The sequence below is a fragment of the Pseudophryne corroboree genome, unplaced genomic scaffold (genome assembly GCF_028390025.1).
Source record: "Pseudophryne corroboree isolate aPseCor3 unplaced genomic scaffold, aPseCor3.hap2 scaffold_387, whole genome shotgun sequence".
Taxonomy (NCBI): domain Eukaryota; kingdom Metazoa; phylum Chordata; class Amphibia; order Anura; family Myobatrachidae; genus Pseudophryne; species Pseudophryne corroboree.
The window spans coordinates 63,637-88,976 of record NW_026970032.1 but is presented as its reverse complement, the minus strand read 5'-3'; the positions used below and the strand labels follow the sequence as shown (position 1 = coordinate 88,976).

General features: G+C 37.1%; 6 non-coding genes and 1 pseudogene across 6 annotated transcripts; all 7 read right to left on the bottom strand.

The window, feature by feature from the left end:
- Nucleotides 1-10,354: 10,354 nt before the first annotated feature.
- LOC135022368 (U1 spliceosomal RNA) lies at nt 10,355-10,482 on the bottom strand (annotated as a pseudogene).
- A 671-nt stretch (nt 10,483-11,153) lies between these two features.
- LOC135022365 (U1 spliceosomal RNA) lies at nt 11,154-11,315 on the bottom strand. The gene has a single exon (XR_010219504.1). It is a non-coding gene; the product is annotated as a U1 spliceosomal RNA (small nuclear RNA).
- A 152-nt stretch (nt 11,316-11,467) lies between these two features.
- LOC135022351 (U1 spliceosomal RNA) lies at nt 11,468-11,631 on the bottom strand. The gene has a single exon (XR_010219492.1). It is a non-coding gene; the product is annotated as a U1 spliceosomal RNA (small nuclear RNA).
- Nucleotides 11,632-12,277: 646 nt separating this feature from the next.
- Nucleotides 12,278-12,440, bottom strand: LOC135022357 (U1 spliceosomal RNA). Its single transcript, XR_010219498.1, has one exon. It is a non-coding gene; the product is annotated as a U1 spliceosomal RNA (small nuclear RNA).
- Nucleotides 12,441-12,592: 152 nt separating this feature from the next.
- LOC135022354 (U1 spliceosomal RNA) lies at nt 12,593-12,756 on the bottom strand. Its single transcript, XR_010219495.1, has one exon. It is a non-coding gene; the product is annotated as a U1 spliceosomal RNA (small nuclear RNA).
- A 671-nt stretch (nt 12,757-13,427) lies between these two features.
- Nucleotides 13,428-13,590, bottom strand: LOC135022361 (U1 spliceosomal RNA). The gene has a single exon (XR_010219501.1). It is a non-coding gene; the product is annotated as a U1 spliceosomal RNA (small nuclear RNA).
- A 152-nt stretch (nt 13,591-13,742) lies between these two features.
- Nucleotides 13,743-13,906, bottom strand: LOC135022371 (U1 spliceosomal RNA). The gene has a single exon (XR_010219507.1). It is a non-coding gene; the product is annotated as a U1 spliceosomal RNA (small nuclear RNA).
- Nucleotides 13,907-25,340: the final 11,434 nt, after the last annotated feature.

Below are 25,340 nucleotides of genomic sequence, written 5' to 3'. Positions count from 1 at the left end.
GTACTGCAATGGAAGCATGCTGGACCCATAACCCAGAGGTAGGCAGATTGAAACTATCCTTTGCTATATGCATTTTTTTTTGTTAATTTAAGTAATCAAAACTGGGATTGATATTTTTGCTCTTTTATTGTTACTTAAAGTACAATAACTTTTACCATTTTAATTTGTTTTAATAGTATATTGACAGTATAGTTTTCTTTCAAAAATCCACTTAATTTTCTTTACCCTATTATTAAAATGGTAATTGACAAAAAAAACTACATTGTCACCAGAAGAGCAATACAAAATGTACAAGTGATATATTAAAATCATCTTTCCAGCTTGAATTTCAATGATGCATTGGGGCAACAATTTTGTGAGAAACATCTTCACCCTTAAATAAAGATTTTTTGTAATTCCTTACCTGTGTGCTAATTAGATATCACCTTGTTTTCACATTAAACAGACTTCCACATGAGAAAGCAGCAAGGATGCAGTGGCGTTAATGTTTCCTGGTTTCAACCTGTATTATTTCAGTAGACATTGAAATGAGGATGCATCTTGCTGCCTTTCCAATGAAGCAAGTTTAATTTAGTAATAGGTGAAAAACCATCCCTACAAAGGTGTTAATCAGAGACTTGGCTTTGTGGACACTTTTCAGAGAACAAATTTGTTAGCATAAAAATAAAGCCAGAAAATGAAGAGCTGTTTAATCACGCAATTTGATTTTTTTGCCAGCATATTTCTTTTTCTCTGCAACCCACTGCTAAATTGTGCTTCCTAGATGTTTTTATAAAATCATTGAATCAAATCTAACTCTGATTACATCAGAGAAGGCCAGGTACCCTACACAATAACAGGGGGTTTGAAATTTTGACTTGTCTACTTAAAGATCACCAAAATCTGATAACAAGGTCAATTACGTACCTGGGTGGGATTGAACCACCAACCTTTTGGTTAATAGCCGTACACACTAACTAATTGCGCCACAGAGACACATTGCAAAAGTTTATACTGACAAGGGCTAATAAGCATTCATCTAAAACGTTTCCTAGAAAAACTTTAAAAAGTCAATAATCTGGAGAGTTTTTGTAAGATGTTTCTTCCATCAACCAACGAAGAAACACATTGGTACTTTCCCATGATGAGTGAGTGCTTCAGGATCTCTTGCACTTACATGTGCAGCAGAGTACAGCAATGGAAGCATGCTGGGCCCATAACCCAGAGATAGGCAGATTGAAACTATCCTTTGCTATATGCTTTTTTTTTGTTAATTAAAGTAATCCAAAACTGGGATTGATATTTTGTCTCTTTTATTTTTACTTAAAGTACAATAACTTTTACCATTTTAATTTGTTTTAATAGTATATTGACAGTATTGTTTTCTTTCAAAAATCCACTTAATTTTCTTTACCCTATTATTAAAATGGTAATTGACAAAAACAAACTACATTGTCACCAGAAGAGCAATACAAAATGTACAAGTGATATATTAAAATCATCTTTCCAGCTTGAATTTCAATGATGCATTGGGGCAACGATTTTGTGAGAAACATCTTCACCCTTAAATAAAGATTTTCTTAATTCCTTACCTGTGTGCTAATTAGATATCACCTTGTTTTCACATTAAACAGACTTCCACATGAGAAAGCAGCAAGGATGCAGTGGCGTTAATGTTTCCTGGTGTCAACCTGTATTATTTCAGTAGACATTGAAATGAGGATGCATCTTGCTGCCTTTCCAATGAAGCAAGTTTAATTTAGTAATAGGTGAAAAACCATCCTTACAAAGGTGTTAATCAGAGACTTGGCTTTGTGGACACTTTTCAGAGAACAAATTTGTTAGCATAAAAATAAAGCCAGAAAATGAAGAGCTGTTTAATCACTCAATTGGATTTTTCTGCCAGCATATTTTTTTTCTCTGTAACCCACTGCTAAATTGTGCTTCCTAGCTGTTTTTTATAAAATCACTGAATCAAATCTAACTCTGATTACATCAGAGAAGGCCAGGTAGCCTACACAATAAGAGGGGGTTTGAAATTTTGACTTGTCTACTTAAATATCACCAAAATCTGATCACAAGGTCAATTACGTCCCTGGGTGGGATTGAACCACCAACCTTTTGGTTAATAGTCGAACACACTAACCGATCGCGCCACAGAGACACTTTGCAAAAAGTACATACTGACAAAGGCTAATAAGCATACATCTAGAACGTTTCCTAGAAAAACATTAAAAAATAAATAATCTGGAGAGTTTTTGTAAGATGTTTCTTCCATCAACCAACGAATAAACACATTGGTACTTTCCCATGATGAGTGAGTGCTTCAGGATCTCTTGCACTTACATGTGCAGCAGAGTACTGCAATGGAAGCATGCTGGACCCATAACCCAGAGGTAGGCAGATTGAAACTATCCTTTGCTATATGCATTTTTTTTTGTTAATTTAAGTAATCAAAACTGGGATTGATATTTTTGCTCTTTTATTTTTACTTAAAGTACAATAACTTTTACCATTTTAATTTGTTTTAATAGTATATTGACAGTATAGTTTTCTTTCAAAAATCCACTTAATTTTCTTTACCCTATTATTAAAATGGTAATTGACAAAAAAAACTACATTGTCACCAGAAGAGCAATACAAAATGTACAAGTGATATATTAAAATCATCTTTCCAGCTTGAATTTCAATGATGCATTGGGGCAACAATTTTGTGAGAAACATCTTCACCCTTAAATAAAGATTTTCGTAATTCCTTACCTGTGTGCTAATTAGATATCACCTTGTTTTCACATTAAACAGACTTCCACATGAGAAAGCAGCAAGGATGCAGTGGCGTTAATGTTTCCTGGTTTCAACCTGTATTATTTCAGTAGACATTGAAATGAGGATGCATCTTGCTGCCTTTCCAATGAAGCAAGTTTAATTTAGTAATAGGTGAAAAACCATCCCTACAAAGGTGTTAATCAGAGACTTGGCTTTGTGGACACTTTTCAGAGAACAAATTTGTTAGCATAAAAATAAAGCCAGAAAATGAAGAGCTGTTTAATCACGCAATTTGATTTTTTTGCCAGCATATTTCTTTTTCTCTGCAACCCACTGCTAAATTGTGCTTCCTAGATGTTTTTATAAAATCATTGAATCAAATCTAACTCTGATTACATCAGAGAAGGCCAGGTACCCTACACAATAACAGGGGGTATGAAATTTGACTTGTCTACTTAAAGATCACCAAAATCTGATAACAAGGTCAATTACGTCCCTGGGTGGGATTGAACCACCAACCTTTTGGTTAATAGCCGTACACACTAACTGATTGCGCCACAGAGACACTTTGCAAAAGTACATACTGACAAATGCTAATAAGCATTCATCTAAAACGTTTCCTAGAAAAACTTAAAAAAGTCAATAATCTGGAGAGTTTTTGTAAGATGTTTCTTCTATCAACCAACGAAGAAACACATTGGTACTTTCCCATGATGAGTGAGTGCTTCAGGATCTCTTGCACTTACATGTGCCGCAGAGTACAGCAATGGAAGCATGCTGGGCCCATAACCCAGAGGTAGGCAGATTGAAACTATCCTCTGCTATATGCATTTTTTTTTGTTAATTAAAGTAATCCAAAACTGGGATTGATATTTTGGCTCTTTTATTTTTACTTAAAGTACAATAACTTTTACCATTTTAATTTGTTTTAATAGTATATTGACAGTATTGTTTTCTTTCAAAAATCCACTTCATTTTCTTTACCCTATTATTAAAATGGTAATTGACAAAAACAAACTACATTGTCACCAGAAGAGCAATACAAAATGTACAAGTGATATATTAAAATCATCTTTCCAGCTTGAATTTCAATGATGCATTGGGGCAACGATTTTGTGAGAAACATCTTCACCCTTAAATAAAGATTTTCTTAATTCCTTACCTGTGTGCTAATTAGATATCACCTTGTTTTCACATTAAACAGACTTCCACATGAGAAAGCAGCAAGGATGCAGTGGCGTTAATGTTTCCTGGTGTAAACCTATATTATTTCAGTAGACATTGAAATGAGGATGCATCTTGCTGCCTTTCCAATGAAGCAAGTTTAATTTAGTAATAGGTGAAAAACCATCCCTACAAAGGTGTTAATCAGAGACTTTGCTTTGTGGACACTTTTCAGAGAACAAATTTGTTAGCATAAAAATAAAGCCAGAAAATGAAGAGCTGTTTAATCACTCAATTGGATTTTTCTGCCAGCATATTTCTTTTTCTCTGCAACCCACTGCTAAATTGTGCTTCCTAGCTGTTTTTATAAAATCACTGAATCAAATCTAACTCTGATTACATCAGAGAAGGCCAGGTACCCTACACCATAACAGGGGGTTTGAAATTTTGACTTGTCTACTTAAAGATCACCAAAATCTGATAACAAGGTCAATTACGTACCTGGGTGGGATTGAACCACTAACCTTTTGGTTAATAGCCGTACACACTAACTAATTGCGCCACAGAGACACATTGCAAAAGTATATACTGACAAGGGCTAATAAGCATTCATCTAAAACGTTTCCTAGAAAAACTTTAAAAAGTCAATAATCTGGAGAGTTTTTGTAAGATGTTTCTTCCATCAACCAACGAAGAAACACATTGGTACTTTCCCATGATGAGTGAGTGCTTCAGGATCTCTTGCACTTACATGTGCAGCAGAGTACAGCAATGGAAGCATGCTGGGCCCATAACCCAGAGGTAGGCAGATTGAAACTATCCTTTGCTATATGCTTTTTTTTTGTTAATTAAAGTAATCCAAAACTGGGATTGATATTTTGGCTCTTTTATTTTTACTTAAAGTACAATAACTTTTACCATTTTAATTTGTTTTAATAGTATATTGACAGTATTGTTTTCTTTCAAAAATCCACTTAATTTTCTTTACCCTATTATTAAAATGGTAATTGACAAAAACAAACTACATTGTCACCAGAAGAGCAATACAAAATGTACAAGTGATATATTAAAATCATCTTTCCAGCTTGAATTTCAATGATGCATTGGGGCAACGATTTTGTGAGAAACATCTTCACCCTTAAATAAAGACTTTCTTAATTCCTTACCTGTGTGATAATTAGATATCACCTTGTTTTCGCATTAAACAGACTTCCACATGAGAAAGCAGCAAGGATGCAGTGGCATTAATGTTTCCTGGTGTCAACTTGTATTATTTCAGTAGACATTGAAATGAGGATGCATCTTGCTGCCTTTCCAATGAAGCAAGTTTAATTTAGTAATAGGTGAAAAACCATCCTTACAAAGGTGTTAATCAGAGACTTGGCTTTGTGGACACTTTTCAGAGAACAAATTTGTTAGCATAAAAATAAAGCCAGAAAATGAAGAGCTGTTTAATCACTCAATTGGATTTTTCTGCCAGCATATTTTTTTTCTCTGCAAACCACTGCTAAATTGTGCTTCCTAGCTGTTTTTATAAAATCAATGAATCAAATCTAACTCTGATAACATCAGAGAAGGCCAGGTACCCTACACCATAAGAAGGGGTTTGAAATTTTGACTTGTCTACTTAAAGATCACCAAAATCTGATAACAAGATCAATTACATCCCTGGGTGGGATTGAACCACCAACCTTTTAGTTAATAGCCGTACACACTAACTGATTGCGCCACAGAGACACTTTGCGAAAGGGCATACTGACAAAGGCTAATAAGCATTCATCTAAAACGTTTCCTAGAAAAACTTTAAAAAGTCAATAATCTGGAGAGTTTTTGTAAGATGTTTCTTCCATCAACCAACGAAGAAACACATTGGTACTTTCCCATGATGAGTGAGTGCTTCAGGATCTCTTGCACTTACATGTGCAGCAGAGTACAGCAATGGAAGCATGCTGGGCTCATAACCCAGAGGTAGGCAGATTGAAACTATCCTCTGCTGTATGCTTTTTTTTTTAATTAAAGTAATCCAAAACTGGGATTGATATTTTGGCTCTTTTATTTTTACTTAAAGTACAATAACTTTTACCATTTTAATTTGTTTTAATAGTATATTGACAGTATTGTTTTCTTTCAAAAATCCACTTAATTTTCTTTACCCTATTATTAAAATGGTAATTGACAAAAACAAACTACATTGTCACCAGAAGAGCAATACAAAATGTACAAGTGATATATTAAAATCATCTTTCCAGCTTGAATTTCAATGATGCATTGGGGCAACGATTTTGTGAGAAACATCTTCACCCTTAAATAAAGATTTTCTTAATTCCTTACCTGTGTGCTAATTGGATATCACCTTGTTTTCGCATTAAACAGACTTCCACATGAGAAAGCAGCAAGGATGCAGTGGCGTTAATGTTTCCTGGTGTCAACTTGTATTATTTCAGTAGACATTGAAATGAGGATGCATCTTGCTGCCTTTCCAATGAAGCAAGTTTAATTTAGTAATAGGTGAAAAACCATCCCTACAAAGGTGTTAATCAGAGACTTGGCTTTGTGGACACTTTTCAGAGAACAAATTTGTTAGCTTAAAAATAAAGCCAGAAAATGAAGAGCTGTTTAATCACTCAATTGGATTTTTTTTTGCCAGCATATTTTTTTTCTCTGCAACCCACTGCTAAATTGTGCTTCCTAGCTGTTTTTTTTATAAAATCACTGAATCAAATCTAACTCTGATTATATCAGAGAAGGCCAGGTACCCTACACAATAAGAGGGGGTTTGAAATTTTGACTTGTCTACTTAAATATCACCAAAATCTGATCACAAGGTCAATTACGTTCCTGGGTGGGATTGAACCACCAACCTTTTGGTTAATAGCCTTACACACTAACCAATTGCACCACAGAGACACTTTGCAAAAAGTACATACTGACAAAGGCTAATAAGCATTCATCAAGAACGTTTCCTAGAAAAACTTTAAAAAGTCAATAATCTGGAGAGTTTTTGTAAGATGTTTCTTCCATCAACCAATGAAGAAACACATTGGTACTTTCCCATGATGAGTGAGTGCTTCAGGATCTCTTGCACTTACATGTGCAGCAGAGTACTGCAATGGAAGCATGCTGGGCCCATAACCCAGAGATAGGCAGATTGAAACTATCCTTTGCTATATGCATTTTTTTTTTGTTAATTAAAGTAATCCAAAACTGGGATTGATATTTTGGCTCTTTTATTTTTACTTAAAGTACAATAACTTTTACCATTTTAATTTGTTTTGATAGTATATTGACAGTATTGTTTTCTTTTAAAAATCCACTTAATTTTCTTTACCCTATTATTAAAATGGTAATTGACAAAAACAAACTACATTGTCACCAGAAGAGCAATACAAAATGTACAAGTGATATATTAAAATCATCTTTCCAGCTTGAATTTCAATGATGCATTGGGGCAACGATTTTGTGAGAAACATCTTCACCCTTAAATAAAGATTTTCTTAATTCCTTACCTGTGTGATAATTAGATATCACCTTGTTTTCACATTAAACAGACTTCCACATGAGAAAGCAGCAAGGATGCAGTGGCGTTAATGTTTCCTGGTGTCAACCTGTATTATTTCAGTAGACATTGAAATGAGGATGCATCTTGTTGCCTTTCCAATGAAGCAAGTTTAATTTAGTAATAGGTGAAAAACCATCCCTACAAAGGTGTTAATCAGAGACTTGGCTTTGTGGACACATTTCAGAGAACAAATTTGTTAGCATAAAAATAAAGCCAGAAAATGAAGAGCTGTTTAATCACTCAATTGTATTTTTTTGCCAGCATATTTTTTTATCTGCAACCCACTGCTAAATTGTGCTTCCTAGCTGTTTTTTTTATAAAATCACTGAATCAAATCTAACTCTGATTACATCAGAGAAGGCCAGGTACCCTACACAATAAGAGGGGGTATGAAATTTTGACTTGTCTGCTTAAATATCACCAAAATCTGATCACAAGGTCAATTACATTCCTGGGTGGGATTGAACCACCAACCTTTTGGTTAATAGTCTTACACACTAACCAATTGCACCACAGAGACACTTTGCAAAAGTACATACTGACAAAGGCTAATAAGCATTCATCTAGAACGTTTCCTAGAAAAACTTTAAAAAGTCAATAATCTGGAGAGTTTTTGTAAGATGTTTCTTCCATCAACCAACGAAGAAACACATTGGTACTTTCCCATTATGAGTGAGTGCTTCAGGATCTCTTGCACTTACATGTGCAGCAGAGTACTGCAATGGAAGCATGCTGGGCCCATAACCCAGAGGTAGGCAGATTGAAACTATCCTTTGCTATATGCATTTTTTTTTGTTAATTAAAGTAATCCAAAACTGGGATTGATATTTTTGCTCTTTTATTTTTACTTAAAGTACAATAACTTTTACCATTTTAATTTGTTTTAATAGTATATTGACAGTATTGTTTTCTTTCAAAAATCCACTTAATTTTCTTTACCCTATTATTAAAATGGTAATTGACAAAAACAAATTACATTGTCACCAGAAGAGCAATACAAAATGTACAAGTGATATATTAAAATCATCTTTCCAGCTTGAATTTCAATGATGCATTGGGGCAACGATTTTGTGAGAAACATCTTCACCCTTAAAGATTTTCTTAATTCCTTACCTGTGTGCTAATTAGATATCACCTTGTTTTCACATTAAACAGACTTCCACATGAGAAAGCAGCAAGGATGCAGTGGTGTTAATGTTTCCTGGTGTCAACCTGTATTATTTCAGTAGACATTGAAATGAGGATGCATCTTGCTGCCTTTCCAATGAAGCAAGTTTAATTTAGTAATAGGTGAAAAACCATCCCTACAAAGGTGTTAATCAGAGACTTGGCTTTGTGGACACTTTTCAGAGAACAAATTTGTTAGCATAAAAATAAAGCCAGAAAATGAAGAGCTGTTTAATCACTCAATTGGATTTTTTTGCAAGCATATTTCTTTTTCTCTGCAACCCACTGCTAAATTGTGCTTCCTAGCTGTTTTAATAAAATCACTGAATCAAATCTAACTCTGATTACATCAGAGAAGGCCAGGTAGCCTACACCATAACAGGGGGTTTGAAATTTTGACTTGTCTACTTAAAGATCACCAAAATCTGATCACAAGGTCAATTACGTCCCTGGGTGTAATTGAACCACCAACCTTTTGGTTAGTAGCCGTACACACTAACTAATTGCGCCACAGAGACACTTTGCAGAAGTAAATACTGACAAAGGCTAATAAGCATTCATCTAGAACGTTTCCTAGAAAAACTTTAAAAAGTCAATAATCTGGAGAGTTTTTGTAAGATGTTTCTTCCATCAACCAACGAAGAAACACATTGGTACTTTCCCATGATGAGCGAGTGCTTCAGGATCTCTTGCACTTACATGTGCAGCAGAGTACAGCAATGGAAGCATGCTGGGCCCATAACCCAGAGGTAGGCAGATTGAAACTATCCTTTGCTATATGCTTTTTTTTTGTTAATTAAAGTAATCCAAAACTGGGATTGATATTTTGGCTCTTTTATTTTTACTTAAAGTACAATAACTTTTACCATTTTAATTTGTTTTAATAGTATATTGACAGTATTGTTTTCTTTCAAAAATCCACTTAATTTTCTTTACCCTATTATTAAAATGGTAATTGACAAAAACAAACTACATTGTCACCAGAAGAGCAATACAAAATGTACAAGTGATATATTAAAATCATCTTTCCAGCTTGAATTTCAATGATGCATTGGGGCAACGATTTTGTGAGAAACATCTTCACCCTTAAATAAAGATTTTCTTAATTCCTTACCTGTGTGATAATTAGATATCACCTTGTTTTCGCATTAAACAGACTTCCACATGAGAAAGCAGCAAGGATGCAGTGGCGTTAATGTTTCCTGGTGTCAACTTGTATTATTTCAGTAGACATTGAAATGAGGATGCATCTTGCTGCCTTTCCAATGAAGCAAGTTTAATTTAGTAATAGGTGAAAAACCATCCTTACAAAGGTGTTAATCAGAGACTTTGCTTTGTGGACACTTTTCAGAGAACAAATTTGTTAGCATAAAAATAAGCCAGAAAATGAAGAGCTGTTAAATCACTCAATTGGATTTTTCTGCCAGCATATTTTTTTTCTCTGCAAACCACTGCTAAATTGTGCTTCCTAGCTGTTTTTATAAAATCAATGAATCAAATCTAACTCTGATTACATCAGAGAAGGCCAGGTACCCTACACCATAAGAGGGGGTTTGAAATTTTGACTTGTCTACTTAAAGATCACCAAAATCTGATAACAAGATCAATTACATCCCTGGGTGGGATTGAACCACCAACCTTTTAGTTAATAGCCGTACACACTAACTGATTGCGCCACAGAGACACTTTGCGAAAGTCTGTTTAATGTCTGTTTAATGTGAAAATGCAGTCGAGTTTCCCACATTTGGGGAAATCATAGGGGTCAGCATACCCAGAATGCAATGAATGAACCTCACCCTGGGAGAACAATCTTCATGACCATGGTATCTCCTATGCAAAATAAGTATGATTTGGGATAGGGCAGGGGAGGGCCGCTGCTCAGGCACATCTCTGTCAAGTAAAGGAGATTCAACTGAGGCAGCACAAGGGAACTCTCATCTGGGGACAACAACTGCAGGGAGAACACATATTTTCAGATGAACATGGGAGGGCAGAAGGCTGCCTAATACTGAAGCACCCCCAAACAACAAACCAAATGCAACAACTAGTGCAAGCATTCCTGGGGGAAGGCCTGCAGCAGATGGATTTGCATATGGTAATGCCATCCAAGCAGTGGGTCAAAGTTGGCTTCAACCCTCGTCTGCATATGAAAAGAAAAAAGGGATGTGCAGGGCATGGCGGCCTTTTGCGGCGCTTGCATGACCCTTAGTTCGCATTAAACACCCCCACCCTCCTTCGGTGTGGGGCTCATGTTGGCTATGCCCCAGCACCTGAAGCATTCAAGCTGATTTCTTGCAGCAGCTGGGCACTGTAACAGCTCCAGAGCTGCTCTGTGAGGCAAGTAAAAGGGTGTGGGCCCTGCAGCACTACCTGTAGTTTGCATTGTGTGTTGGAAGGCACAAAGTAAGCAGACGGGAGAAGTCAGGATAGTGCGCAAGGGCATAGAAGGGAGCGGCTCAAGAAAAGAGAAGTGGAAACAGACAGCAAACTAGGCTGGAGAGAGACCTGAGACAAAGAGATCTGAATTATACGAGAGACGACCAGGGGAAACACAAATTATGCAGAAAGTTTCCCACATTTGGGGAAATCACAGGGGCAGCACACCCAGAGTGCAATGGGTGAGCCTTGCCCTGGGAGAAGCACCTACATGATCATAGTATCTCACCTGGCAGGTAAGTAGGAGTTGGGCTAGAGCTGGGGAGGGTCGCTGCTCGGGTACCCCCCTGTCAAGTGAAGGAGATCCAACTGAGGCAGCACAAGGGAACTCTCGAAAGAGGAACAAGGCTAGAGGAAGATCTGAGACAAAGAAATCTGATTTTTACCAGAGTTGACCAGAAGAAAGCACAAACACAGTCCCCCACTACCACAAATAATGCAGTCGAGTTTCCCACATTTGGGGAAATCATAGGGGTCAGCATACCCAGAATGCAATGAATGAACCTCACCCTGGGAGAACAATCTTCATGACCATGGTATCTCCTATGCAAAATAAGTATGATTTGGGATAGGGCTGGGGAGGGCCGCTGCTCAGGCACATCTCTGTCAAGTAAAGGAGATTCAACTGAGGCAGCACAAGGGAACTCTCATCTGGGGACAACAACTGCAGGGAGAACACATATTTTCAGATGAACATGGGAGGGCAGAAGGCTGCCTAATACTGAAGCACCCCCAAACAACAAACCAAATGCAACAACTAGTGCAAGCATTCCTGGGGGAAGGCCTGCAGCAGATGGATTTGCATATGGTGATGTCATCCAAGCAGTGGGTCAAAGTTGGCTTCAACCATCGTCTGCATATGAAAAGAAAAAAGGGATGTGCAGGGCATGGTGTCCTTTTGTGGCGCTTGGATGACCCCTCCTTCGGTGTGGGGCTCATGTTGGCTATGCCCCAGCCCCTGAAGCATTCAAGATGATTTCTTGCAGCAGCTGGGCACTGTAACAGCTCCAGAGCTGTTCTGTAAAGCATGTAAAAGGGTGTGGGCCCTGCAGCACTACCTGTAGTATGCATTGTGCGTTGGAAGGCACAAAGTAAGCAGACGGGAGAGGTCAGGATAGTGCGCAAGGGCATAGAAGGGAGCGGCTCAAGAAAAGAGAAGTGGAAACAGACAGCAAACTAGGCTGGAGAAAGACCTGAGACAAAGAGATCTGAATTATACGAGAGCCGACCAGAGGAAACACAAATTATGCAGTCAAGTTTCCCACATTTGGGGAAATCGCAGGAGCAGCACACCCAGAGTGCAATGGGTGAGCCTTGCCCTGGGAGAAGCACCTTCCTGATCATAGTATCTCACCTGGCAGGTAAGTAGGAGTTGGGCTAGAGCTGGGGAGGGTCGCTGCTCGGGCACCCCCCTGTCAAGTGAAGGAGATCCAACTGAGGCAGCACAAGGGAACTCTCGAAAGAAGAACAAGGCTAGAGGAATATCTGAGACAAAGAAATCTGACTTTTACCAGAGCTGAGCAGAGGAAAGCACAAACACAGTCCCCCACTACCACAAATAATGCAGTCGAGTTTCCCACATTTGGGGAAATCACAGGGGTCAGCATACCCAGAATGCAATGAATGAACCTCACCCTGGGAGAACAATCTTCATGACCATGGTATCTCTTATGCAAAATAAGTATGATTTGGGATAGGGCTGGGGAGGGCCGCTGCTCAGGCACATCTCTGTCAAGTAAAGGAGATTCAACTGAGGCAGCACAAGGGAACTCTCATCTGGGGACAACAACTGCAGGGAGAACACATATTTTCAGATGAACATGGGAGGGCAGAAGGCTGCCTAATACTGAAGCACCCCCAAACAACAAACCAAATGCAACAACTAGTGCAAGCATTCCTGGGGGAAGGCCTGCAGCAGATTGATTTGCATATGGTAATGCCATCCAAGCAGTGGGTCAAAGTTGGCTTCAACCCTCGTCTGCATATGAAAAGAGAAAAGGGGCGTGCAGGGCATGGCGGCCTTTTGCGGCGCTTGGGTGACCCTTAGTTCGCATTAAACACCCCCACCCTCCTTCGGTGTGGGGCTCATGTTGGCAATGCCCAAGCCCCTGAAGCATTCAAGCTGATTTCTTGCAGCAGCTGGGTACTGTAACAGCTCCAGAGCTGCTCTGTGAGGCAAGTAAAAGGGTGTGGGCCCTGCAGCACTACCTGTAGTTTGCATTGTGTGTTGGAAGGCACAAAGTAAGCAGACGGGAGAAGTCAGGATAGTGCGCAAGGGCATAGAAGGGAGCGGCTCAAGAAAAGAGAAGTGGAAACAGACAGCAAACTAGGCTGGAGAGAGACCTGAGACAAAGAGATCTGAATTATACGAGAGACGACCAGGGGAAACACAAATTATGCAGTCAAGTTTCCCACATTTGGGGAAATCACAGGGGCAGCACACCCAGAGTGCAATGGGTGACCCTTGCCCTGGGAGAAGCACCTACATGATCATAGTATCTCACCTGGCAGGTAAGTAGGAGTTGGGCTAGAGCTGGGGAGGGTCGCTACTCGGGTACCCCCCTGTCAACTTAAGGAGATCCAACTGAGGCAGCACAAGGGAACTCTCGAAAGAGGAACAAGGCTAGAGGAAGATCTGAGACAAAGAAATCTGACTTTTACCAGAGCTGACCAGAGGAAAGCACAAACACAGTCCCCCACTACCACAAATAATGCAGTCGAGTTTCCCACATTTGGGGAAATCATAGGGGTCAGCATACCCAGAATGCAATGAATGAACCTCACCCTGGGAGAACAATCTTCATGACCATGGTATCTCCTATGCAAAATAAGTATGATTTGGGATAGAGCTGGGGAGGGCCGCTGCTCAGGCACATCTCTGTCAAGTAAAGGAGATTCAACTGAGGCAGCACAAGGGAACTCTCATCTGGGGACAACAACTGCAGGGAGAACACATATTTTCAGATGAACATGGGAGGGCAGAAGGCTGCCTAATACTGAAGCACCCCCAAACAACAAACCAAATGCAACAACTAGTGCAAGCATTCCTGGGTGAAGGCCTGCAGCAGATAGATTTGCATATGGTGATGTCATCCAAGCAGTGGGTCAAAGTTGGCTTCAACCCTCGTCTGCATATGAAAAGAGAAAAGGGGCGTGCAGGGCATGGCAGGCCTTTTGCGGCGCTTGGATGACCCCTAGTTCGCATTAAACACCTCCACCCTCCTTCGGTGTGGGGCTCATGTTGGCTATGCCCCAGCCCCTTAAGCATTCAAGCTGATTTCTTGCAGCAGCTGGGCACTGTAACAGCTCCAGAGCTGCTCTGTAAGGCAAGTAAAAGGGTCTCTGTGGCGCAATCAGTTAGTATGTACGGCTATTAACCGAAAGGTTGGTGGTTCAATCCCACCCAGGGACGTAATTGACCTTGTGATCAGATTTTGGTGATATTTAAGTAGACAAGTCAAAATTTCAAACCCCCTCTTATTGTGTAGGGTACCTGGCCTTCTCTGATGTAATCAGAGTTAGATTTGATTCAGTGATTTTATAAAAAACAGCTAGGAAGCACAATTTAGCAGTGGGTTGCAGAGAAAAAAAATATGCTGGCAGAAAAATCCAATTGAGTGATTAAACAGCTCTTCATTTTCTGGCTTTATTTTTATGCTAACAAATTTGTTCTCTGAAAAGTGTCCACAAAGCCAAGTCTCTGATTAACACCTTTGTAAGGATGGTTTTTCACCTATTACTAAATTAAACTTGCTTCATTGGAAAGGCAGCAAGATGCATCCTCATTTCAATGTCTACTGAAATAATACAGGTTGACACCAGGAAACATTAACGCCACTGCATCCTTGCTGCTTTCTCATGTGGAAGTCTGTTTAATGTGAAAACAAGGTGATATCTAATTAGCACACAGGTAAGGAATTAAGAAAATCTTTATTTAAGGGTGAAGATGTTTCTCACAAAATTGTTGACCCAATGCATCATTGAAATTCAAGCTGGAAAGATGAATTTAATATATCACTTGTACATTTTGTATTGCTCTTCTGGTGACAATGTAGTTTGTTTTTGTCAATTACCATTTTAATAATAGGGTAAAGAAAATGAAGTGGATTTTTGAAAGAAAACAATACTGTCAATATACTATTAAAACAAATTAAAATGGTAAAAGTTATTGTACTTTAAGTAAAAATAAAAGAGACAAAATATCAATCCCAGTTTTGGATTACTTTAATTAACAAAAAAAAATGCATATAGCAGAGGATAGTTTCAATCTGCCTACCTCTGGGTTATGGGCCCAGCATGCTTCCATTGCAGTACTCTGCTGCACATGTAAGTGCATGAGATCCTGAAGCACTCACTCATCATGGGAAAGTACCAATGTGTTTCTTCGTTGGTTGATGGAAGAAACATCTTACAAAAACTCTCCAGATTATTGACTTTTTAAAGTTTTGCTAGGAAACGTTTTAGATGAATGCTTATTAGCCTTTGTCAGTATGGACTTTTGCAAAGTGTCTCTGTGGCGCAATCAGTTAGTATGTACGGCTATTAACCAAAAGCACTGTTTGCAAAGTGTCTCGGTGGCGCAATCGGTTAGTGTGTTCGGCTATTAACCAAAAGGTTGGTGGTTCAATCCCACCCAGGGACGTAATTGACCTTGTGATCAGATTTTGGTGATATTAAAGTAGACAAGTCAAAATTTCAAACCCCCTCTTATTGTGTAGGGTACCTGGCCTTCTCTGATGTAATCAGAGTTAGATTTGATTCAGTGATTTTATAAAAAAACAGCTAGGAAGCACAATTTAGCAGTGGGTTGCAGAGAAAAAAAATATGCTGGCAGAAAAATCCAATTGAGTGATTAAACAGCTCTTCATTTTCTGGCTTTATTTTTATGCTAACAAATTTGTTCTCTGAAAAGTGTCCACAAAGCCAAGTCTCTGATTAACACCTTTGTAAGGATGGTTTTTCACCTATTACTAAATTAAACTTGCTTCATTGGAAAGGCAGCAAGATGCATCCTCATTTCAATGTCTACTGAAATAATACAAGTTGACACCAGGAAACATTAACGCCACTGCATCCTTGCTGCTTTCTCATGTGGAAGTCTGTTTAATGTGAAAACAAGGTGATATCTAATTAGCACACAGGTAAGGAATTAAGAAAATCTTTATTTAAGGGTGAAGATGTTTCTCACAAAATCGTTGCCCCAATGCATCATTGAAATTCAAGCTGGAAAGATGATTTTAATATATCACTTGTACATTTTGTATTGCTCTTCTGGTGACAATGTAGTTTGTTTTTGTCAATTACCATTTTAATAATAGGGTAAAGAAAATTAAGTGGATTTTTGAAAGAAAACAATACTGTCAATATACTATTAAAACAAATTAAAATGGTAAAAGTTATTGACTTTAAGTAAAAATAAAAGAGCCAAAATATCAATCCCAGTTTTGGATTACTTTAATTAACAAAAAAAAAAAGCATACAGCAGAGGATAGTTTCAATCTGCCTACCTCTGGGTTATGGGTCCAGCATGCTTCCATTGCTGTACTCTGCTGCACATGTAAGTGCAAGAGATCCTGAAGCACTCACTCATCATGGGAAAGTACCAATGTGTTTCTTTGTTGGTTGATGGAAGAAACATCTTACAAAAACTCTCCAGATTATTGACTTTTTAAAGTTTTTCTAGGAAACGTTTTAGATGAATGCTTATTAGCCTTTGTCAGTATGAACTTTCGCAAAGTGTCTCTGTGGCGCAATCAGTTAGTATGTACGGCTATTAACCAAAAGGTTGGTGGTTCAATCCCACCCAGGGACCTAATTGACCTTGTTATAAGATTTTGGTGATCTTTAAGTAGACAAGTCAAATTTCATACCCCCTGTTATGGTGTAGGGTACCTGGCCTTCTCTGATGTGATCAGAGTTAGATTTGATTCAGTGATTTTATAAAAACATCTAGGAAGCACAATTTAGCAGTGGGTTGCAGAGAAAAAGAAATATGCTGGCAAAAAAATCAAATTGTGTGATTAAACAGCTCTTCATTTTCTGGCTTTATTTTTATGCTAACAAATTTGTTCTCTGAAAAGTGTCCACAAAGCCAAGTCTCTGATTAACACCTTTGTAGGGATGGTTTTTCACCTATTACTAAATTAAACTTGCTTCATTGGAAAGGCAGAGAGATGCATCCTCATTTCAATGTCTACTGAAATAATACAGGTTGACACCAGGAAACATTAACGCCACTGCATCCTTGCTGCTTTCTCATGTGGAAGTCTGTTTAATGTGAAAACAAGGTGATATCTAATTAGCACACAGGTAAGGAATTAAGAAAATCTTTATTTAAGGGTGAAGATGTTTCTCACAAAATTGTTGCCCCAATGCATCATTGAAATTCAAGCTGGAAAGATGATTTTAATATATCACTTGTACATTTTGTATTGCTCTTCTGGTGACAATGTAGTTTTTTTTGTCAATTACCATTTTAATAATAGGGTAAAGAAAATTAAGTGGATTTTTGAAAGAAAACTATACTGTCAATATACTATTAAAACAAATTAAAATGGTAAAAGTTATTGTACTTTAAGTAAAAATAAAAGAGCCAAAATATCAATCCCAGTTTTGGATTACTTTAATTAACAAACAAAAAAATGCATATAGCAGAGGATAGTTTCAATCTGCCTACCTCTGGGTTATGGGCCCAGCATTCTTCCATTGCTGTACTCTGCTGCACATGTAAGTGCAAGAGATCCTGAAGCACTCACTCATCATGGGAAAGTACCAATGTGTTTCTTCGTTGGTTGATGGAAGAAACATCTTACAAAAACTCTCCAGATTATTGACTTTTTTAAGTTTTTCTAGGAAACGTTTTAGATGAATGCTTATTAGCATTTGTCAGTATGTACTTTCGCAAAGTGTCTCTGTGGCGCAATCAGTTAGTGTGTACGGCTATTAACCAAAAGGTTGGTGGTTCAATCCCACCCAGGGATGTAATTGACCTTGTTATCAGATTTTGGTGATCTTTAAGTAGACAAGTCAAATTTCAAACCCCCTGTTATGGTGTAGGGTACCTGGCCTTCTCTGATGTAATCAGAGTTAGATTTGATTCAGTGATTTTATAAAAACATCTAGGAAGCACAATTTAGCCGTGGGTTGCAGAGAAAAAGAAATATGCTGGCAAAAAAATCAAATTGCGTGATTAAACAGCTCTTCATTTTCTGGCTTTATTTTTATGCTAACAAATTTGTTCTCTGAAAAGTGTCCACAAAGCCAAGTCTCTGATTAACACCTTTGTAGGGATGGTTTTTCACCTATTACTAAATTAAACTTGCTTCATTGGAAAGGCAGCAAGATGCATCCTCATTTCAATGTCTACTGAAATAATACAAGTTGACACCAGGAAACATTAACGCCACTGCATACTTGCTGCTTTCTCATGTGGAAGTCTGTTTAATGTGAAAACAAGGTGATATCTAATTAGCACACAGATAAGGAATTAAGAAAATCTTTATTTAAGGGTGAAGATGTTTCTCACAAAATTATTGACCCAATGCATCATTGAAATTCAAGCTGGAAAGATGATTTTAATATATCACTTGTACATTTTGTATTGCTCTTCTGGTGACAATGTAGTTTGTTTTTGTCAATTACCATTTTAATAATAGGGTAAAGAAAATGAAGTGGATTTTTGAAAGAAAACAATACTGTCAATATACTATTAAAACAAATTAAAATGGTAAAAGTTATTGTACTTTAAGTAAAAATAAAAGAGCCAAAATATCAATCCCAGTTTTGGATTACTTTAATTAACAAAAAAAAATGCATATAGCAGAGGATAGTTTCAATCTGCCTACCTCTGGGTTATAGGCCCAGCATGCTTCCATTGCAGTACTCTGCTGCACATGTAAGTGCAAGAGATCCTGAAGCACTCACTCATCATGGGAAAGTACCAATGTGTTTCTTCGTTGGTTGATGGAAGAAACATCTTACAAAAACTCTCCAGATTATTGACTTTTTAAAGTTTTTCTAGGAAACGTTTTAGATGAATGCTTATTAGCCTTTGCAGTATGAACTTTTGCAAAGTGTCTCTGTGGCGCAATCAGTTAGTATGTACGGCTATTAACCAAAAGGTTGGTGGTTCAATCCCACCCAGGGACCTAATTGACCTTGTTATCAGATTTTGCTGATCTTTAAGTAGACAAGTCAAAATTTCAAACCCCCTGTTATGGTGTAGGGTACTTGGCCTTCTCTGATGTAATCAGAGTTAGATTTGATTCAGTGATTTTATAAAAACAGCTAGGAAGCACAATTTAGCAGTGGGTTGCAGAGAAAAAAAATATGCTGGCAGAAAAATCCAATTGAGTGATTAAACAGCTCTTTATTTTCTGGCTTTATTTTTATGCTAACAAATTTGTTCTCTGAAAAGTGTCCACAAAGCCAAGTCTCTGATTAACACCTTTGTAAGGATGGTTTTTCACCTATTACTAAATTAAACTTGCTTCATTGGAAAGGCAGCAAGATGCATCCTCATTTCAATGTCTACTGAAATAATACAGGTTGACACCAGGAAACATTAACGCCACTGCATCCTTGCTGCTTTCTCATGTGGAAGTCTGTTTAATATGAAAACAAGGTGATATCTAATTAGCACACAGGTAAGGAATTAAGAAAATCTTTATTTAAGGGTGAAGATGTTTCTCACAAAATCGTTGCCCCAATGCATCATTGAAATTCAAGCTGAAAGGTGATTTTAATATATCACTTGTACATTTTGTATTGCTCTTCTGGTGACAATGTAGTTTGTTTTTGTCAATTACCATTTTAATAATAGGGTAAAGAAAATGAAGTGGATTTTTGAAAGAAAACAATACTGTCAATATACTATTAAAACAAATTAAAATGGTAAAAGTTATTGTACTTTAAGTAAAAATAAAAGAGACAAAATATCAATCCCAGTTTTGGATTACTTTAATTAACAAAAAAAAATGCATATAGCAGAGGATAGTTTCAATCTGCCTACCTCTGGGTTATAGGCCCAGCATGCTTCCATTGCAGTACTCTGCTGCACATGTAAGTGCAAGAGATCCTGAAGCACTCACTCATCATGGGAAAGTACCAATGTGTTTCTTCGTTGGTTGATGGAAGAAACATCTTACAAAAACTCTCCAGATTATTGACTTTTTAAAGTTTTTCTAGGAAACGTTTTAGATGAATGCTTATTAGCCTTTGCAGTATGAACTTTTGCAAAGTGTCTCTGTGGCGCAATCAGTTAGTATGTACGGCTATTAACCAAAAGGTTGGTGGTTCAATCCCACCCAGGGACCTAATTGACCTTGTTATCAGATTTTGGTGATCTTTAAGTAGACAAGTCAAATTTCATACCCCCTGTTATGGTGTAGGGTACCTGGCCTTCTCTGATGTAATCAGAGTTAGATTTGATTCAGTGATTTTATAAAAACATCTAGGAAGCACAATTTAGCAGTGGGTTGCAGAGAAAAAGAAATATGCTGGCAAAAAAATCAAATTGCGTGATTAAACAGCTCTTTATTTTCTGGCTTTATTTTTATGCTAACAAATTTGTTCTCTGAAAAGTGTCCACAAAGCCAAGTCTCTGATTAACACCTTTGTAGGGATGGTTTTTCACCTATTACTAAATTAAACTTGCTTCATTGGAAAGGCAGCAAGATGCATCCTCATTTCAATGTCTACTGAAATAATACAGGTTGACACCAGGAAACATTAACGCCACTGCATCCTTGCTGCTTTCTCATGTGGAAGTCTGTTTAATGTGAAAACAAGGTGATATCTAATTAGCACACAGGTAAGGAATTAAGAAAATCTTTATTTAAGGGTGAAGATGTTTCTCACAAAATTGTTGACCCAATGCATCATTGAAATTCAAGCTGGAAAGATGATTTTAATATATCACTTGTACATTTTGTATTGCTCTTCTGGTGACAATGTAGTTTTTTTTGTCAATTACCATTTTAATAATAGGGTAAAGAAAATTAAGTGGATTTTTGAAAGAAAACTATACTGTCAATATACTATTAAAACAAATTAAAATGGTAAAAGTTATTGTACTTTAAGTAAAAATAAAAGAGCAAAAATATCAATCCCAGTTTTGATTACTTAAATTAACAAAAAAAAATGCATATAGCAAAGGATAGTTTCAATCTGCCTACCTCTGGGTTATGGGTCCAGCATGCTTCCATTGCAGTACTCTGCTGCACATGTAAGTGCAAGAGATCCTGAAGCACTCACTCATCATGGGAAAGTACCAATGTGTTTATTCATTGGTTGATGGAAGAAACATCTTACAAAAACTCTCCAGATTATTGATTATTTAATGTTTTTCTAGGAAATGTTCTAGATGTATGCTTATTAGCCTTTGTCAGTATGTACTGTTTGCAAAGTGTCTCGGTGGCGCAATCGGTTAGTGTGTTCTACTATTAACCAAAAGGTTGGTGGTTCAATACCACCCAGGGACATAATTGACCTTGTGATCACATTTTGGTGATATTTAAGTAGACAAGTCAAAATTTCAAACCCCCTCTTATTGTGTAGGGTACCTGGCCTTCTCTGATGTAATCAGAGTTAGATTTGATTCAGTGATTTTATAAAAAACAGCTAGGAAGCACAATTTAGCAGTGGGTTGCAGAGAAAAAAAATATGCTGGCAGAAAAATCCAATTGAGTGATTAAACAGCTCTTCATTTTCTGGCTTTATTTTTATGCTAACAAATTTGTTCTCTGAAATGTGTCCACAAAGCCAAGTCTCTGATTAACACCTTTGTAAGGATGGTTTTTCACCTATTACTAAATTAAACTTGCTTCATTGGAAAGGCAGCAAGATGCATCCTCATTTCAATGTCTACTGAAATAATACAGGTTGACACCAGGAAACATTAACGCCACTGCATGCTTGCTGCTTTCTCATGTGGAAGTCTGTTTAATGTGAAAACAAGGTGATATCTAATTAGCACACAGGTAAGGAATTACGAAAATCTTTATTTAAGGGTGAAGATGTTTCTCACAAAATTGTTGCCCCAATGCATCATTGAAATTCAAGCTGGAAAGATGATTTTAATATATCACTTGTACATTTTGTATTGCTCTTCTGGTGACAATGTAGTTTTTTTGTCAATTACCATTTTAATAACAGGGTAAAGAAAATTAAGTGGATTTTTGAAAGAAAACTATACTGTCAATATACTATTAAAACAAATTAAAATGGTAAAAGTTATTGTACTTTAAGTAAAAATAAAAGAGCAAAATATCAATCCCAGTTTTGATTACTTAAATTAACAAAAAAAATGCATATAGCAAAGGATAGTTTCAATCTGCCTACCTCTGGGTTATGGGTCCAGCATGCTTCCATTGCAGTACTCTGCTGCCCATGTAAGTGCAAGAGATCCTGAAGCACTCACTCATCATGGGAAAGTACCAATGTGTTTATTCGTTGGTTGATGGAAGAAACATCTTACAAAAACTCTCCAGATTATTGATTTTTTAATGTTTTTCTAGGAAACGTTCTAGATGTATGCTTATTAGCCTTTGTCAGTATATACTTTTTGCAAAGTGTCTCTGTGTCGCAATCGGTTAGTGTGTTTGGCTATTAACCAAAAGGTTGGTGGTTCAATCCCACCCAGGGACGTAATTAACCTTGTGATCAGATTTTGGTGATATTTAAGTAGACAAGTCAAAATTTCAAACCTCCTCTTATGGTTTAGGGTACATGGCCTTCTCTGATGTAATCAGAGTTAGATTTGATTCAGTGATTTTATAAAAAACAGCTAGGAAGCACAATTTAGTAGTGGGTTGCAGAGAAAAAAAATATGCTGGCAAAAAAAATCCAATTGAGTGATTAAACAGCTCTTCATTTTCTGGCTTTATTTTTATGCTAACAAATTTGTTCTCTGAAAAGTGTCCACAAAGCCAAGTCTCTGATTAACACCTTTGTAAGGATGGTTTTTCACCTATTACTAAATTAAACTTGCTTCATTGGAAAGGCAGCAAGATGCATCCTCATTTCAATGTCTACTGAAATAATACAGGTTGACACCAGGAAACATTAACGCCACTGCATCCTTGCTGCTTTCTCATGTGGAAGTCTGTTTAATGTGAAAACAAGGTGATATCTAATTAGCACACAGGTAAGGAATTACGAAAATCTTTATTTAAGGGTGAAGATGTTTCTCACAAAATCGTTGCCCCAATGCATCATTGAAATTCAAGCTGGAAAGATGATTTTAATATATCACTTGTACATTTTGTATTGCTCTTCTGGTGACAATGTAGTTTGTTTTTGTCAATTACCATTTTAATAATAGGGTAAAGAAAATGAAGTGGATTTTTGAAAGAAAACAATACTGTCAATATACTATTAAAACAAATTAAAATGGTAAAAGTTATTGTACTTTAAGTTAAAATAAAAGAGACAAAATATCAATCCCAGTTTTGGATTACTTTAATTAACAAAAAAAAATGCATATAGCAGAGGATAGTTTCAATCTGCCTACCTCTGGGTTATGGGCCCAGCATGCTTCCATTGCAGTACTCTGCTGCACATGTAAGTGCAAGAGATCCTGAAGCACTCACTCATCATGGGAAAGTACCAATGTGTTTCTTCGTTGGTTGATGGAAGAAACATCTTACAAAAACTCTCCAGATTATTGACTTTTTAAAGTTTTGCTAGGAAACATTTTAGATGAATGCTTATTAGCCTTTGCAGTATGAACTTTTGCATAGTGTCTCTGTGGCGCAATCAGTTAGTATGTACAGCTATTAACCAAAAGGTTGGTGGTTCAATCCCACCCAGGGACCTAATTGACCTTGTTATCAGATTTTGGTGATCTTTAAGTAGACAAGTCAAATTTCATACCCCCTGTTATGGTGTAGGGTACCTGGCCTTCTCTGATGTAATCAGAGTTAGATTTGATTCAGTGATTTTATAAAAACATCTAGGAAGCACAATTTAGCAGTGGGTTGCAGAGAAAAAGAAATATGCTGGCAAAAAAATCAAATTGCGTGATTAAACAGCTCTTTATTTTCTGGCTTTATTTTTATGCTAACAAATTTGTTCTCTGAAAAGTGTCCACAAAGCCAAGTCTCTGATTAACACCTTTGTAGGGATGGTTTTTCACCTATTACTAAATTAAACTTGCTTCATTGGAAAGGCAGCAAGATGCATCCTCATTTCAATGTCTTCTGAAATAATACAGGTTGACACCAGGAAACATTAACGCCACTGCATCCTTGCTGCTTTCTCATGTGGAAGTCTGTTTAATGTGAAAACAAGGTGATATCTAATTAGCACACAGGTAAGGAATTAAGAAAATCTTTATTTAAGGGTGAATATGTTTCTCACAAAATTGTTGACCCAATGCATCATTGAAATTCAAGCTGGAAAGATGATTTTAATATATCACTTGTACATTTTGTATTGCTCTTCTGGTGACAATGTAGTTTTTTTTGTCAATTACCATTTTAATAATAGGGTAAAGAAAATTAAGTGGATTTTTGAAAGAAAACTATACTGTCAATATACTATTAAAACAAATTAAAATGGTAAAAGTTATTGTACTTTAAGTAAAAATAAAAGAGCAAAAATATCAATCCCAGTTTTGATTACTTAAATTAACAAAAAAAAAATGCATATAGCAAAGGATAGTTTCAATCTGCCTACCTCTGGGTTATGGGCCCAGCATGCTTCCATTGCAGTACTCTGCTGCACATGTAAGTTCAAGAGATCCTGAAGCACTCACTCATCATGGGAAAGTACCAATGTGTTTCTTCGTTGGTTGATGGAAGAAACATCTTACAAAAACTCTCCAGATTATTGACTTTTTAAAGTTTTTCTAGGAAACGTTTTAGATGAATGCTTATTAGCCTTTGTCAGTATGGACTTTTGCAAAGTGTCTCTGTGGCGCAATCAGTTAGTATGTACGGCTATTAACCAAAAGGTTGGTGGTTCAATCCCACCCAGGGACCTAATTGACCTTGTTATCAGATTTTGGTGATCTTTAAGTAGACAAGTCAAAATTTCAAACCCCCTGTTATGGTGTAGGGTACCTGGCCTTCTCTGATGTAATCAGAGTTAGATTTGATTCAGTGATTTTATAAAAACAGCTAGGAAGCACAATTTAGCAGTGGGTTGCAGAGAAAAAAAATATGCTGGCAGAAAAATCCAATTGAGTGATTAAACAGCTCTTTATTTTCTGGCTTTATTTTTATGCTAACAAATTTGTTCTCTGAAAAGTGTCCACAAAGCCAAGTCT